At 41.7% G+C, this 16,005-nt stretch overlaps 1 protein-coding gene across 3 annotated transcripts in view; it reads left to right on the top strand.

Annotated features, from left to right (window-relative positions):
- The first annotated feature begins 6,151 nt into the window (after positions 1-6,151).
- PRDM2 (PR/SET domain 2) overlaps positions 6,152-16,005 on the top strand; it is a 200,766-nt gene continuing 190,912 nt past the window's right edge. For all 3 annotated transcript variants that reach the window (XM_020973482.2, XM_020973451.2, XM_020973473.2), the window contains exon 1: positions 6,152-6,269. The gene's annotated coding sequence lies outside the window, so the exon portion shown is untranslated. The remainder of the gene's footprint in view (positions 6,270-16,005) is intronic.

Here is a 16,005-nt window from a genome sequence, read left to right as displayed (position 1 = left end):
GGGGATCAGGAAAGCCTTCTTCTAGAAGCTGGGATTTTAACAGGGACTTGAACGCAGTCAGGAGGCAGAGACGAGGCAGGAGAGCAGGAGAGACAAGAGAAGGCAGTTCCCCTACTCCTCTGCAGAGGTAAGGGCTGTGGGCGTGGAGCACTGGATTTGATGGCAGAAATTTTCTATGCATTGATTAGTTGGTCTCCCTGCCTCTCTTCCCACTTCAGTCTATCCTCCCATTAAGCAGTCAGTGATCTCCCTAAAGTGCGGATTTGATCGTTACCTGCTCTACTCAATAAACTCCAGTGGTTCCCTATCCCTTGTTCTATTCACCATCCATTCCATAAGTTCTTTTTTTTTCTTTCTTTTCGTTTCTTTTTGGAGGCAATTGGATTAAGTGACTTGCTCAGGGTCAAACAGCTAGTAAGTGTATGAGGCCAGATTTGAACTCAGGCCCTGTGCTTTATATTGTACCACATAGCTGTCCATTAATAGATTCTTTACTGATTTGTGACAGAAGTTTCCTGATTTACAATTTTATCTCTCTGCATTTGCCTACCTCTCACTTCATCAACCTTCTGTCTCTAAGTGGTAGTGTTCTGCCCAAAGGAAGGTACATTTTGATGGCTGAAAGCTACCTGGTTAACTTAGGGTTTACTGGCTAGATTTCTTTCTCAAAGACCAAGTCTTCAACCCAATTCACTCTGGATCTCATGCATTGGACAATAATGGGTCCTTGCCCAAGCACCACTTAATGGTTATTTTTTGGGCCCTCCTGGCTCAGAGTGAATGTAAATAGTAACTATTTCTCTTTTGGCCAGCAACCTGAAGGGTCTTTCCTTCCCAGTGTGATTTTTTTTTTTTACATTAAAGGGGCCATCCCTAGACTCACTTCTTAAAGAGGCCTATTCAAAGAATGGTTGTTGTCTCACTCAAAGTGAGAACCTGAAAAGACCTTACCTTAAAAGGGTCACGTTCATCCACTGCATCCTGGGTCATCTCCAGTCGTCCTGATCGATATCTGGCCACTGGACCCAGATGGCTGTGGAGGAGAAAGTGAGGCTGGTGACTTTGCACAGCCCTCCCTCCCTCAAATCAAAGTCAATTTCAAGACAAGTCATCATATCCCTGATGTCATGGTCCTCTTCAAGAACGAAGGACAAACCACAACCACACACAATCTCTAAGGACCCTTCTAGTTCTCACACTATGATTCTAAGTAGTTATTTTTTTTTAAGGTCATGAAGACTTTCATAATTTTATTCTGTAAGACCTAGCCACACCTCCTATGGTTTCAAAGGAGAAGGGTCATAAATAAATTATATACATGGAAGCCATCATGTGTTTTTAAGTTAGAACTTTGATAGAATTCCCCTCCTACTACCCCATGGAGCTCCAAGGTGGTGAAGGTCCAGTGCTCTGGGCTCTGGGGAAAGGCAGCTGCTGATTAGAGAGCTGACTTCTTATCCCCACCTCAGGAGACCCTTTATGACATTGCTTTTTCCTCTACTTTGTTATCCCTGATTCTTCCCTTTCTCATGGCTAGTTAGGGGCTTTGGAAGATTTTAGGATCATAGAATCTGGCTTTGCTTCGTCCAGCTGGGCCTGGGCCCGTCTAATCCAACACCCCCAGTCTACAGATAGGGGAACTGATCAGCATTGTAAACAGTAATTCTGATGCCAAAAGAAAATAGCAAAAAGGGTACCTGGGGCAAGTAGTACGAAAGGTACCTTCAATCAGCTTTTGAAGTAAAATTCAGCAGATTGGGAGTAGGGGGTGGGGAAGAAAGAGAAAAGCCTCCTATGAGGACACAAGGTCCTAAGGTGCCAGAGACTCTTGAACGCTGGGGACAATGGATCTGAGGAGATAGAAGTTAAAGGGAGAGGAAGTACATCTTCTAGAACCTTTCTGGTTTAACTATTATTGCTAATTAGGTGTCTCTTGGAAAGAGTACTAACATGTTTATAGTATGTGTCACTTGGTGAAACTTCCCAGACCAAAATGTTCTTCCTGGCCCACACTATTATCCAATTAAACTATAATCTCTTTGAGGGCAGGAACTGTATTTGGTATTTTCTCTTCAGCACTTAGCACAGTGCCTGGCACATAATAAATACTTTATATTTTTTTCATTCATACGCTAAGATAGGAGGTAAGGACCAACAGGGGTGGGGAACCTGTGGCCTCGAGGCCACATATGGCCGGCTAGGTCCTCAAGTTCCGTCCTTTGATTGAATCCAAACTTCACAGAACAAATCCCCTTAATTAACCTGGAGGCTGCAGGTCTCCCACCCCTGGAGCAGATCTAAGTTTAAGGAACTACCAGAGTGAGCCAACTCCTACCAGTGCTGGTCAGCACCTTCTCTCCAACTTACAGTGTTTGTGGCAGTCTTGTCAAAGGCAATTGTTGAACCCAGATTCTCTTAGCTTAGAGGCTGGCTCTCTGTTCACTATGGTACCACTCCCTGTCCTGAGTCATTGGCACATGTAAGTGTCAGTATCCTGGGGTAGAAGCCTTGCCTCCCTCTCCCAGTCATGGCTCTGAAGCTGAGTCCCAAAGAGATGAAACAACAGCCCAAGATTATTGCCAGTAAGGAGCAGAATTTGGATTCAAATCCAGATCCTCCGAGTTCACGTCTAAGGTTCTTTTCACTATACCTTGTTGTCTCTATTTAGAAAGATATTATGTATATAATATGTATTATGTATATGATATATTCTATGTCTTATATAGAAAGATATAAACAAGTATCACTGTGAACAACAATAATAGGTGAATGTATGATTTGCATCAATTACCTCATCTGGTTCTCATGACAACACTATGAGGTAGGTTCCACACATTATTATCTCAGTTACAGATAAGGAAACTGAGGCTGAGAGGTGAAGTGACTACAGGTGCTATGTTCTCTCCATTGCACCACTCAGCTGCCTCTCAATGGCATGTGTTTATCTTGCTGAAATTGTGCTGAAATTGTGATTAAAAAACAAACTAAAATCCAGTGTGAATGTTACATTGACCAAAATAAAAAGCACAGAGGCCAGCTCCTGTCCCAGGTATAGTGGACTGTTTGAAATCCCCTTATGAGCACCGAAACCTTCCTGTACTGTGTCTATGCCCAAAGCATCTGAAGTCTTTCCTTCTCAGTGTGTTGGGGGGGGCGGAGAAGTACTAGTCCGTTGTGATTTGCATCTGGTTTGTGTTGATTTAGTCTCTCCTTGGTATTTTAAGTTCTTCATACTATAGATGGAAGATTTGGCCCTAGAAGGGATCTTGGAGATCATGTTGTTGAATTCCTTCATTTTACAGATGAGGAAACTGAGGCCCAGAGGAGGAGATGGCGTACGCGTTGATGGACATTTATAAAGCACCTACTAAGTGATAGTAAACAATGGAGATACAAAGAAAGGCAAAAATAGTCTCTGCCCTCAAGGACCTCACATTCTAACCGGGGAGCCAACATGCAAAGAATTTGTTACCAACAAGATCTGTGCAGGATAAGTTGGATCCGAGTTCAGAGGGAAGCCATTAGCGTGAAGGGGAATGAGAAAAGTCTCCTTGCAGAAGTTGGGACTTTGGCTGAGATTCGAAAGGGAAGTCAGGAAAGTCCAGAGAAAGAGATGAGGAGGGAGAGAAGTCCAGAGCGTGGGGACGTTTAATGAAAATGCCTGGACTATGGAAACGGAATGCCTTATGGGAGGGACCCAAGGAGGCCAGTGTCATTGGATTGCAGATTAAGGGCTGGGTTATAAAGGACTTTTGAAACCAAATAAGGAGTTCATATTTGATCCTGGCACTGGAGTTTATTAAACAAAGGTGGTGGTGACAGGGCCAGATGTGAACTTTAGGGAGAACAATCAGACAACTGAGTGGAGGCTAGATGGCCTGAAGTGGGAAGGGACTTGAGGCAGGAAGACCACCAGAAACTATGGCTTTCTGTCCAGGTGAGAGGTGGTGAGGGCCTGTACCAGGCTAATGGCAGTATCAGTAAGTCACACAGTAAGTGGCAGAGTTGGGATTTGAACACGTCCTATGACTTAAAATCCAGAGCCCTTCCAGTAGTGAATGATGCTATTTTCACAGAATTTCAGAATTGGGAGCACCTCAGTGGCCATTCAGTCCAGCTCTTGGCTGAACAAGAGTCCCCATTACCCCACACCTGACAAGTGGTCACTGAACCTTCGCTTGGAGACCTATTCCTTCCCCAGGCACTCCATTCCATTTCTGGATAGTTCTCATTGATAGCACACTAAGTCCAAATTTACCCCATTTGTAACTTCTACCCTAATAGTAACAGTTAGCATTTATATAGTGTTTTAAGGTTTGTAACATACTTTACAAATACTGTGTCACTGATCTTCCTAACAATTATTTTACAGATGAGGAAATGGAGGCAGAGATGAAACGACTTATCCAGGGTCACACAGCTAATAAGTATCTAAGGAGGTTGTCTTGACTTCCCGTCCAGTGCTCTAACCACTGGGCAAGCTAACCCTACAGAAAGGTAGGCTTCTGCCTCTGGGACCAAACAGGCAAGCCTCTTCAACATAACAGCCTTTCAGAGGCTTGAAGGCAGCTATCTTCTCTAGTCTAACCATCACTAGTTCCTTCAGCCTATCCTCCTATTGCACAGCCTTGAGACCATTTACCCTCTGGTTGCCCTCCTCTGGCCTTTCTTCAACTTATCAATGTCCTTTCTGAGATGCGGTGGGATAATAATAGGCATAGTTTGTTCATGGAAAAAGTCTGCTTCTGCTAAATCTTTCCTTTGTGTCCCACATGCATCCTGCTTGAGGGACTCTCAACTGTAAACTTTAAAGCTTGGGAGACTTTAGGAAACTATTGTTTTGGAAGGAATGAAGACGGGAGAGGTGAAAACAAAGGCAGCATGGTCAACAGGAAAGAGTATTGTGTTTGGGAGCAGAGGATCTGAGTTTCAGTCTCTTTCCTTACTGACTATCCTTGTGAATTTGAACTAATAGATCACCTCAGGGCTCTGTGCCTCAGTTTCCTAACCAGTAAAATTCACTGAGGTCCTCTCCAATTCAACTGAATAAGCACTCACTGTGCAAGGCACAGTGCTAGGTGCTAGGAAGAAGACAAAAATAAAAACAAGCTTTGCCCTTAACAGCTCATGTTCTCTTGGGAGCAAACAATTTGTACATAGATAAGTTAATACAAAAATTTATACAAAACAAAGAATTTTGGTATTTGATGAAGGAACAACAAAGGAGGAGGAAGAGAATCAGGAAAGATGTCATCCATGGCTCTTGAGTTGGACTTTTGAGTGTAATTAGGAATTGCAGGAGATGGAGGTTTAAAGGGATACCACTACAGATAGAGAGTTTCTACAAAGATCAGTGGGAAGGATGGTCGTTCCTTCTACAGATGAAGAGATGTTAGAAAGAGGGGTGAGGTTTTTTTGGGGAAGATAATGAATTATTTTGGAGATGTTGAGTTTAAGATGTCTAAGGGACGTTCAAAACATAGCTTAGGAGTGGGAGAGGACTTCGGGGATGCTCTAGATTTGGCCAGCTATAATTCTATGACTCGGGTTCGAATCAGAGGTGCTGCTTACTAATCCTGACCTTGGGTAAGAGCTCGCTTTAACCCCTTTGAGTCTCAGTTTCTCCCTCAGTAAAGAGAGGGTTGGACCAGATGACTTCTAAGGTCCCTAACTCTTGTGACTTCAAGGACGGGGTAATGAAGATAAGACAGTGCTTCAGGAGTGAAGAAGGTTGGAAAAGTAGAGAAAGGATGGAGGTTAAGATTTGAAGCCAGAAGACGGGTTCGAATCCCGACTTGAGAAAGTCACTTCATAGGATCACAGATTTCGAGCCTAACATTAACCTCCCGTCCCGCCTTGCTTTAATTTTTATTTTGAGCTTGCATTCACTATTTTGTGAATCTTTGTAGCACCATAGTATTGAGGCCGTGGAATTCAACGCCATCACTTTACAGATGAGGAAACTGAGGACCGTAAGTGTCAGGACCTGTTTCCTTTCCGCCTCCCAGCTGCAATCGGGAAAGCGCCTCGTAAATGCTGGCTAGCTCCATCGCGGAGCCCGAAATCGAGAAACAGCCAACGGTCCCTAAACTCCGGGTCTCTCCCCGCCCGGCCCCTCCCGCCGGCTCGGCCCTCGACGTCACTTCCGGCGGGGAGACAAAATGGCGTCCCGAGAGTCCCGGGCCCTGAGGCGTGTGGAGCGGCAGGGGCGGCTGCGCCTGCTCTGGGATCCTTAGAGCCGCGGGTGGCGGCGAAGGCGGCTGGCACAGGTAAGCGGCTCGGCCCGGGCCTGCCGAGGGCAGCGGCGGCTGGGACTGGCGGAGGGATGGGGCGTGCGTGCGAGGGGAAGCCGGGCCGGGGAGCGACGACGACGGCGCCGCCGCCCCCTCCGGCCGTCCGTCCGTTTATCCGTCAGCTCGTCTGGGTGGGGAGCGGAGGGCGCGGGGGAGGGGCCGCGTGAGGACGGAGCGGGGAGGGAGGCAGGTGACTGCGGCCGGGGGGGGGGGCGGTGAGGCGGGGAGAAGGAGGGGAGGGGGAGCGCCGGGGGCGGGGGCGCGCGCCCGCTCGGGGACCTCTCTCTCGCCAGCCAACTTAGCGCGAGCGCCAGCCTGCCCGCCTGCCGGGCCCCCGCGTGCACCTGCCCGGCCGCCGCAGCCGCAAGCGCTGAGCGCGCTCCCAGCCCCGGGCTCCCTGAGCGCCCTAAATAAGACCCCCGCCCCCCTCCCCGGCCCTGCGCGCGGGCGGGCACGCACACGAGCACAGACCCATGGACCCAAACTCAGGTACACGCTCTTACAATCACGGATTTCCTTTCTTGCAGGTTCGTGTTGAATAGGGATTTTTGTTTGTTTTAATACCATTAGGGTTCCCCCTCCTTGTTTTTAAATTTTTATTTTGAGTTTGCATTTACTGTTCTGTGTTGCAGTTTTTTATTGTCCAAGTTTGATACGAGAGGCAGCACGATGTAGTGGAAAGAATTTTGGATTTTGGGTCAGAGGACCTAGTTTGGAATTCTTGCTCTGATGCTACGCTTCTGTGATCGTGCACAAACCGTATAACCTTTCTGGGCCTCAGTTTTCCTCACCTGTAAAATGAGGAGGTGGATCTCTCTGTGGTCCTCCTTCAAGTTCTAAAGTCTGTTATCCTGTTCCTGGAAGTTGGTGTCCTGCACATTCAGTGTTTCCAAGACAGTAATTTTGATGGTCCCCTAACATACGGTAACATTGCAACAGCTCGTTATTATGCCTAAATACATTGTTGTTAAATAAACTAGTTCATGACAGTTGAATAAGATCATTTTGCTTCCCATACAGCTTCATATAAACAGCTTTGTGAAAGTAGGCTGCTTTAGATTAAGCAGTTCCACAGTAATTAAACTTGACAGACGTTTGTTAGAACGTATCTAGTGTGTGCAGAGCCCTGGTTAGAAACGTCTAGAGGTAAGACACACTCTACCTTCTTGTGGCTCCCAGCCTCAGGATGGTGGTGATGGATGACATATCCAATGGAGAACGGGCGGGTAAGGGATGTGGCGAGCGACGTGTAGTCAGGAAATCAGATTCTTGCCTTAGACACTCAGAGCAAGGGGACCCTGGGCAAGGCACTGGCTTCAGTTTTCTCATTTAGAAAATGGGGCTTATAATAGGACCTACCTTCTGGCCTAGTTTGGAGCATTTGTAAAGAGCTTTGCCAGCATTTATAAGTGCTAGTGATCGTTATTAATATTAAAAGATAAATTAGTAATAGTTTCTGCAGATTACTCAGGATCTTTTTCCAAGGCATAAGATGGATGTTGTTGGTTTCTCCATTTCCACCTGTTGTTTTGGATCTTTGAGACTTTAGGACATAAGTGTCTGCACCATGCATACCGGTTGTACTCAGAAACAGCCTAAACTCTAAGGTGATTTTATGGGAGAAAGGGAGGTTGATGAGCCACTTCCTTTGAAATGCCTTTTCTGCAGATTACTTGTTTAAAAGACAAATAAAAAAAGTTAAGCAATTAGTTGTTAATTTCTATTTTCCTTAGAGTTTGTAATTAATTTTAACTTGAGCTGTTGTATTTGAGTTCTAGTCACAGGGAAATATCTATTCTCTTTGTGAAAGTGTTCAGAAGTTAAGGAAGAGGAATTGAGAGCCATGTTAACTAAAGCCTTGAGTTTTGAAAAAAGTCTGTAGTTCCTCAAAGTTTTTGGGGAAGTACTTGTATCCCTCTTTTTGCTCAGTCCTGTTACAAGTAAATCTTAGGTTTTGAAAAAGTTTTCTTTTTGAGAAAATTGCCTGTGTATATGTTGATATATTTTATTTGGTAAAGTTCTTTTTTTCTCTTAAAACTTCACATTCAGGAAATTAAGATTTTGGATTATGATCCATAAAATTCTTTCCTTCCATGTTTCAGTTTTTCTTGGTGTATAGCTTTTACTTGATGTTGGCTTTACTAAGATGCTTAGTTTTTTGGTTTTTTTAAACCATGTGCCACTGTTTCAGGGCTTTTTCAGAACTTCTTGCGGAGAGAGATCCTCGGGATGAAAGGTTTGATTAAACAGGTTTCTTTATGAATTTTAAAATAAAGCATTCCTTTACACCTTAATATACACAAGATTTAGATGGTTTTCTAGAATTTAAGCATATATTTTCTGCCATTGTAGTTGGAATAAATAGCCTTCAGTTTCAAGTTGTGCTGTTAACCATTCTTCTTTAGGCATGTACAAGAACCACACAGATAGCAGTGATTAGTAATGGTTTTGTTGGGTGAAGTGCCTTATTCCTGAGTTAGTTTTTTTTTCTAATATTAGTCTATTTTAAGCCTTTATAGTTATTGACTCATTTAGGTTGTGACTTGCTGCCTTCTTGTTTGTGTATGTTTGTAAGGGTTGCATTCAAACTATTTTTAATTCTTATCAAAGAAAATTGCATGCTGTCATTTTTTTGCATCCATAAGATCAGAAAGTTTAGAGTTACAGGAGGCCTTGGAGAGCTCTTGTAAATCAGGCATGTGGGGATGAAGTGACTTGCCCAAGGTCAGATAGTCATTAGCACAGCTAAGATTGGGACTGAGGTGCTGGACTTCACATTCAACCCAGTTGTTACAGCGCATCACGCTGCTAAAGTGGAAACAAAACAGAGCCTTCCAAGTAACTGAGCATGAGCTGAGGTGCTTAGCTATTTGGAATTTTCCACTTAAGCATTTTTTATAGCTTTGATATAAAGATCTGAGGTAACATTCTGTCATTCTCTTGTAGAAATTAGAATTGTATGGTCAAATGCCATGTATTACCCAAAATATTTATGTCTGAGTCTGATAGCTGTGGAATACATTCTTTAAAAAAGTTTTTATCGTCCTCGGTTTCCTCATCTGTCAAGAGAGGGGATTGGATGGATCTCCAAGAATTTTTCCAGCTTTAAAATGACACTATGATTTTGCTTGTGTTAGATTGAAGTTTTGACTCTAAGGCTGGATTGGTGAGGGAGCTGTATAGGGTTCTTTTTCTGAAGACCTTTTAGGATTTTCTTACCTGACTTATGGTTTATGCAGTCCTTTCTGAAGATGGGGCATGAACTACATGTTCCCTTGAAGTCTCTTTATGCTCTTTGATTTTATGACTTTGTAAATTGTTCTTTTTGGGGGCATTTTTGCCCTGGGAGCCACCCTTTTTCATTTTGGAGCCAGAGAATTTTTAGGAAAGTAAGTTTGCCTATCAGTATCCTCAGTGTTGATTGACTTATTACCACATGACCATCAAATTTGATTATCTTTCCAGGCTTAATTACACATGACCCCTCTTAGTAGTCTTTGATCCAGCCATTTCCATCTTCAGCTTCTGTGACTTCATGCAGTCTGTCCCTCATGCCTAGGATATGCACTTCTGTCTTGTAGAATCTTTGTTCTTTCTTCAAAGCACAGCACAAGCTCCACTTCCTATGTAAGGTATTTCCTGACAACTCTCAGCAAAAATTACCTTATTTATGTTGTCCATACTTTCCACTTACTTATATGTGGACACCCCCTACCACCTCCCATTAGAATGTAATCTTCCTGAGGACAAGTAGTATTTCATTTCTTTTTCTTTGTATTGCCCCAACTCCCACTCTTCAGCGCTGTGCCTGGCACATAATAGGTGTTTAATAAATTGATTTGATTGAAAAAGATGCTTAGTGAATAATATACTTGTGGTCCTTATACAAGGCAGCAGAAAAACAAATGTTCCTTTCCTTAGAAACTAAAATACTTTGCTGGAGATACATGTGTATCTCCAGCAAAGAAAGTATTGTGTGTGTATGTGTCTCTAGCAGTGTATTTCTGATTACCCTTATGTGGAAAATTCCAAATACCTAAGCATCTCAGCACATGCTCAGTGTGGTTGCTTTGAGGGTTTTGTTTTTGTTTTCATTTTAGCAGTGTGTTTGTGTGTGTATCTACATATACACACACTTCTCAGCACTGCGTACTTGAAATATGCGGTGTTCTCAGTGAGATTCTTGTTTGAAAGTCAGTAAAATACAGTTTGCGTGAACTTCTCTATGATAAGACTGCCTTAAGCTTTTTTGATGGTGACAGTCCCCGATATTTTCATAAACATTAAGTAGCTAAAAGCTAGTCTACAAAAAAATCATGACAAAATTTGCTTTAACGTATGAAATTATATATATTGCAACCGATGATGTCTGTATGCTTAATTGTAATGTGAAATACGGGGAAATTATGTTTAAGTTTGCTGAGATTTGACTATAGTTAGTTGTATAGGTTCTTGTTTCAAATATAGTGAATACCTTTTGCATGGTGTATAGAGAGGTCTTTTGTGACAGTGAAGTTGCTTAGCTGGTCACACTCTAGACTAGATACACTTATTCATCTCTTGTTGGAGGACATTAACCTGCCTTTTGCTCAGTTCCCATAGTTTGGCAAATTTAAAGTGTTTTTTTAAATTTTCTGCACCCATAATTTTATTAAATATGTAGGGAACTCTCAGTGTGGAAGCTCCCTTACCAAAGCCTAGCAGTGGCTTCTCTAAGTTCTGATCTTCCTTAGAGATTATCTCTTTTCTTGAATGCTGAGAGGGCGAGAGACTTGCTTACCAGCCGCCAGTAGGGACAGAGACAGGACTGGGAACTTTGACTCTAGGGCTGGCCCTCTATGCACTAGCCAGACTGTGAACCCTTGCATTTTAAAGTGGTTTTGTGCTACAGTCTGCAGAATGACAGTAATTCAAGTGACCCAGGCACTGACTGAGAACTAGCAGAATGAAGGACTTGTGAACCTGTTCTTTCCCTCTGCCTTGATCTCCCCAAATTGAAGAGATTATACATACCTCCTTTCAGTTTTACTAGGATATTGAAGGTTGTCTGAAAGTAGTTTGAGCTTTTGGCAGGAAAGATACCTTGGATTTTTCAATCATGAAAAATGCTTTGAAGCTGATATTTAACTTTTTCAATAGTCTTCATTTTTAGAATATTAGCTTTGCTCAATACTTCTGTTAGTTCCTAGTTCCACTCGGTTAAGTGAGTATTTGCAAAGTAATTCTATATTTATTGCTTTATGACAGTTACTTAAATGAATTTTGAATACAAGTGTTTTGGTTGGACCACCTGGGAAAAGCCAGTGGTGAGTTCTTTGTTTATAACAAAATTGTGAATAACATCCTGTCTTTTTTTTTTTAAATAAGCACAAAGGCAATATGGTTAAATTTCTAAAGGGGAGTTCTCCAATAGCAGCCATTTGAAATATTACATACAGATACAAAGCAATTTATATTATTTTTATTTTGAAGCTGGTTCTTTATAGCATAATTTTTAGAATTGCTTTGAGCCACATGGAATTTTCCTATCTGTTTGATTTAAGAAAAGGTTATATTTATTTTTTTAACATAAAGTAGATGAGTCTGAATGCTGATTTATTAATTTGTTTTGGGGGTGAAGGGTCATTGTCTTTAGATATTAATTGACTGGGTCTTTTAATTATATATTGTAAAAATTTGCAAGGATAAATATGATCGGAAGACTGTTGCCTTCATAGGTTTATGGCCTTCACATTTTTAACAAAAGAAAAGTTCTAATCAGCCTCATTTTCCCTTCTAGTTCTGCAAAGTTAAAATAGTTTACTCTCTTTGCTAGGTTTTCTAGAAGAGCTTTTCGTTTTCTGTTGGGTATGATAGGGATATTATAAAATTCTTCCCAGTGTGAACTTGCTAAGGGCGGCTTCATGTGGGCTTGTGCCACTGTGCTCTGTTTGGGGTTTGAAAATTAGGCTGTTTCAATCAGATTTAAATCTTGCCACATTAGCTGATATCTCCACTTTTTGTAGCTCTGAAAAGTTAAGGCTGACATTAGGAAGGCAGCCTGGACATGGGACATGGTGGGTGACCTGGAACAAACCTCTTCCCCTCTTGTTCTCAATTTCCTTGTCTGAAAAAAATCAGTGGATTGGTCTCTAAGAGGACCCTTACAGTTCTAATGTTCTGTGAAGGAGCAGAACAAAATGTGATGTTAAAGGCTCTCAGTGAATAAGATGTCTTTGTAGTTGTTAATAAAGACAAGGTTTTTTGGAAGATAAAACTTCCAGAAGCAACTTGGTTCAGCTGTCCACTGACTTTCATGGTCAAGCAAGACATTAAGAATAAACTTCTCAGTTTGTGCAGGGAATTCTTAGGGATACTGGCAATGTAAATAGAAAAGAGATTCTATATCAATAGTGAAGTTGTCTCAATTCTCCTATTCAGATAACATTCTGCTAATTGCTTTGTGAGTTGGAATCTGACAAAACCTAGAAGAAGTTAAGTGATTGCCACGTGAAAGTGGCTGAGCTCTTCACAGTGGAAACAGAAAGTGGAGGAAAAGCAGATTGCCCAGATTATGATGCAGCGTTGAATGGGCAGACCCTTGAATTAGTTGAATATCTATGTGTAGCTTGGACATGCATTACAGATGGAAAGTGGTTTGGACCCAGTTGAATAGGAGATTGGTCAAGATCTCTTTTGAGAAGTTGTACAAAACTTTGAATGATACCAAGCTGCCCAGCGTTCTTTCAGATGTTTGAATCATCGAGCTTCTTAAACTCAGAAGGATCAGAATTTCAAGTGACCCAGGGGACAGTGAAGTGAAACAACCAACTTCAGGAAGCCTTTCACTATTACTTTAGATTCCTTCCTGAGAAATCTATGTACTTGCTCAACTATTGTATCTTTCCTCCTCCCTTCGGATGAAAATTCCTTTTGGGCAAGGACAGTTTTGAATTTATATCTTCTGTGTTTAGGACAATAGCTTGCACATAGTAGGAACTTATAAATGAAGGCTCATTAGTTTGGATTGGATGGGATGGGATGGTTCGAGTACGCAAACTGCAGCATATTCCCAACAGTAATTTCTGTGTCATAAATGGCTTTACAGTCATCATTAAAGACATGTACGACAGAAAGGAGGGAGGCCTGGAATTTTCTGAGTTTGAGGGATAACAAGTAGACAGCTGAGCTGCTGTGCTGGTACTTCCCTTCGCTGATATTGAAAGAAGTAGATGATGGTCTCTAGTTCATTGAGTAGATCTTCTCGAAGTGTTGTGCCAAACCATGGCCAAGACTCTCTATGACGACTGGAGCGGTTGTGATCTTTAGTGGTGGGGGGAATACCCATATGGAGGAAATCTGTGTAGCCATTGGAATATTGATAAAGTAGGAAAGTAAGGACTATATATTTAAATATTAGCTCTTAAAAAGTTTAGATTGAGAGAGCATTCATTCTCATCATGTGACTGGATTTTACCTTTTTCCTAACATTTAAATTATGTACATTTGAAATGATGTTATTGGAGGTCTAGACTTTTGTTTGTGAAGGGTTTTTATGTTGAATGGAATAAACACTTGAAATCTCATCGCACCTTAGGCTCATCATGCCATTCCAGTCTTCTTACACATAACTCTCATCCTTTAACATCCATCTTCTGTCACTGGGCTTTGTGTCCCCCAAGCTTGGAATATACCCTTTTCCCCATCATCCCTAGTTTCCTTCCAGATTCACCTTCTCCATGAAACCTTTCCTGATCCTTCCTATCTTGTATTCATTTTGTAGACACCATGTACCTGCTTGTTTGTGTGTTCGTGTTGTTTCCCATTTTAGAAAGCAAACTCTTTGAGGACAGGGATTGTTTTCATTTTTGCCTTTGTAATCCTAGCACTTAGCACAGCACCTGGTGTATAGTAAACGATTAAGTGCTTGTTGGTTTCTTGATTTACAGCGGTTCAGATCCCACCTTCTGCAGGAGGCCTTTCCTGAGCCCCCTAGCTGCTAGCCTTCTGAGATAACTTCCATCTATTCTGAATAGTACCTGTTGATACCTAGCTATTTATTTGCATGTTGTCTCCTCCATTGGAATATGAGCTTATTGAAAGCAGGGACTGTAATGTATCTCTAATACTTCAGTGCCTGATACATAGTTAGTAAATGCTTGTTGATTTCACTTGACATGACTGTTAATGGTTTGTTGTGTCAGAATAGGTAGTTGTCAGGTGAATGAGAATGGAGGTTATGAGAAGCGCCAGATGTTACTATGTTTTCACTCCTCTGAGAAGGCACAGATATCTCAAAAAGTGGGATGGATCTTTGTGGAACTTAGGAATTCTCTTTCTATTTGAACATTGCCATGTAGTAAGAAATCTGAAAATATTCCAAGTGGAGCAGTGATCTTTTTTTCATTGTAGGTGTGAAGAAACACTAGGGGTTAAGAAAGATTGCTAAGTATTTTACAAAAGATGTGAGTCGGTACCTATGGACGTTTTTCAAACCATTGTAATTTTTAATGAAAATCACTGAAACACTTCAGAAAGGAAAATAGATGGAAATAGAACTACAAAACACTCAATTTAGAGTGGCTTAAGAAATTTATTTCTCTAATTTCTTTAATTTCTTTCATTTCCCTTGTGATAACAACAGTAATTTCAAATACAGATACATAGGTAAATTGGGTTTTTATGCTGCAGAAATGGCTAGAAATCTTAAGTTTTCTATTTTACCTAGCAAATCCCTGGTTTACCTAGAACTAGGACCTAGAAGACTTTAGCAAAACAGCCTCACTTTACAGAAGAGGAAACTGAAACTCAGGTTGTAATTCGCCCCATATCTCTGCAGACTGCTGGAATTTCCACATAATTTATATGTATTTCAGTTTCTGCATCTGTACAGTAGAAACAATTGCTCATCTGTTGGCCATCAGTGAATGACCACCAGAGGTTATTCCATCTAGTTTGTTATTTATGATGGCTCTCTGACACTTGGCTGACTCAGACATTGGAATATTTACCTGGAGCGTATAGGTAGTTCTCTGTTCTCTGCCTTCATCATCAACTGTCATGCTATTAGCTAGTAATTTTTTAAAGACAAGTTTTATTAATGCCTTCTTTTTGTTTTTACTTAAATCCTTTCCCAGCTTTCTGTTAAATGAACCTTCCTTGCAAATTGGAGGAAAAAAATAATCAAAACTGACCAACACAAGTGACTACATTTGATAACACACAGATATATATGTATATATACACATTCATTTACACACACACACACACACACACACACACGCACACACACGCACGCGTGCACGTATCATTCACCATCTGTAGTCCTTTACCTTTCTGTAGAGAGGAGAGAATGATACGTCATCAGCCTTTCTCTGGGCCAAAATTGGTCATTACAGTTAGTGTTGAAGCAGGCAGTAGTATTTCTGAAGATGCCCTGATAACTATATGGGGACTAATGGTGGCAGTGTCTAGTCCCTAGACTTTGGAAAACATTTGACAAAAGTATCTCATGCTGTTCTCATGGGAAAAATAGAATTCCGTGCATCTGGCTTCCTTCAAAGCATAGCTGCACTGCCAGGCCTTTCTTGATATCCTCATTAGTCAGTCAGACAGTCAGTAAGCATTTATTAGATGCCTGTAGCGTTCTAGGCACTGTGCCAGATGTTGGGGATACAAAAAAGGCAAAAGACTGTCCCTGGCTCTCGTGAGCTCATAGTCAAATGGAGGACAC

The sequence above is a fragment of the Phascolarctos cinereus genome, unplaced genomic scaffold (assembly GCF_003287225.1).
Source record: "Phascolarctos cinereus isolate Bilbo 61053 unplaced genomic scaffold, phaCin_HiC Scaffold_726;HRSCAF=1367, whole genome shotgun sequence".
Lineage (NCBI taxonomy): Eukaryota > Metazoa > Chordata > Mammalia > Diprotodontia > Phascolarctidae > Phascolarctos > Phascolarctos cinereus.
Note: the sequence above shows the minus strand (reverse complement) of the source record. Positions and strands in the feature narration are given on the sequence as shown.